This window comes from Ramularia collo-cygni (assembly GCF_900074925.1).
Source record: "Ramularia collo-cygni strain URUG2 genome assembly, contig: RCC_scaffold11, whole genome shotgun sequence".
Taxonomy (NCBI): domain Eukaryota; kingdom Fungi; phylum Ascomycota; class Dothideomycetes; order Mycosphaerellales; family Mycosphaerellaceae; genus Ramularia; species Ramularia collo-cygni.
The window spans coordinates 1198838-1200432 of record NW_019716265.1 but is presented as its reverse complement, the minus strand read 5'-3'; positions in this window follow the sequence as shown (position 1 = coordinate 1200432).

Genomic DNA, 1595 nt, shown 5'->3' with positions numbered 1-1595 from the left:
GTGGTTTGAGGGGAGTTTGCTGATATTGGTGGGTTTGGAGGATGATTGATTGCGTTCTGCTTGGGTGGTTGGAAATTGCGATGGAGTTATGAAGGGTTTGTGCTGTGGGAATGGGATCTTGTCGCGTGGACATGCGGTGCGGAATGATATGGCTACTAGGGTGTTCTCGTGATCGAAAGGAGAACTGGAATCAAGGCGGACAAATAAACACGAGCATGGTAGTAAGGAAATCCTGAGCTTTCGATATGAGAATGACCGGCGGGACAATACACTCTCAGTCCTCTTGAATACATCTAGAGGCCTCGCTCTCTGCAAAGTTCAAGAGATTGAAGCCGTTAGAACCCTTCCAACTCGCAGAATGGCTCGTTCTCTACTGAAGAGAGCACTTGGGACCGCAGCTTTTCTCGCCAATCTCTCATATCAACAGCCATGAAAATACAATCCACTCTCCCCACCCACACTCACAATCATCCCACAACACCTTGCCTCTGCCGCTCCGCTTCTTGCCGTATAACACTCTGCTCTCTTTCATACTGTAAAAGCCTCTCATCGCGACCTGGACTAGGTGTCATCCGAGCCGTAACAGACCGGGTATTCTCAGTCCCAAACCGAGGTAGACTTGATCTTCTCCCTGAAGAAGAAGACTCCTCTGGACGAACTGGACGCAGACTAAATCGATAATCATTCACAGGTCGACGCTTCAAATTGCGAACTTTGGCCGTGTCTGTAGTTCTTCGCGATCGTCGCGATGAGCTTCTACTTCGAATTGTCTCGGGTGGGACTTGTCCTCCGGCTACTAGCAAGACTTCTCTAGCGTTTTCAACTCGCTCTTCGGCGAGAATTTGGAGTGCGATTCCCTCTCGTGAACATTTTGCTGTGTAGGCTGCGTACCTTGTGGGAGTCATGTTGGTGAAGGTTAAGACGTGATCGACTTCGTTGAATTGGCCTCTTAGACTGAGCTGTTCTGCACCGAGTTTTCTTTGTAACGTCTCTAGGTCAAGTCGAGCTGTTGTGTATCTCTGCACCAAGTCTTCCAAGGTGGGCTCCTCGAACACTGTCTCGTCGATATCCGGACGAGCGGGAGAGTTTAGATTATTCGGCCTGGAGTCTATCGGAGGACTTCTCGTGCCATCGGATTCTGAATCACCTTCTTCTCGCGGTAACCTTCCCGCAGAATTTAGAAAAGGTTCCAAGATTTCTCGCATGGCTTTTTTTTCAGACTCTTGAAGGTTCTCTTCCCTGAGCGACAAAGCGGCCTGCTCTGGTAACAACTCCGATTCAATATCTTGCTCTTCTTGATTGAGCTCAGCGATTCGTGCGGTGTTGCGATTACGAGTAGCCTCGCTGCAAGTTACTGAGCTTGCTTTTAATGCGAGTCCGCGCTTCTCAGATCGTACAAGGACCAGCCGGTATTTGAGTTGGTGAATTGTCTTTCGACTCTGCACGATCAAGGCGTATGGACTGACCAGTTGTTTCCTCATATTGACGCAAGCCATTCTAGTCATACACCAGTTCTCCTTGAAATCTGCGTTCAGACACAGGTTGAAATACTGCTGACTAATCTGGTACCTAAAAACCCAGGGGGGAAAAAGGGT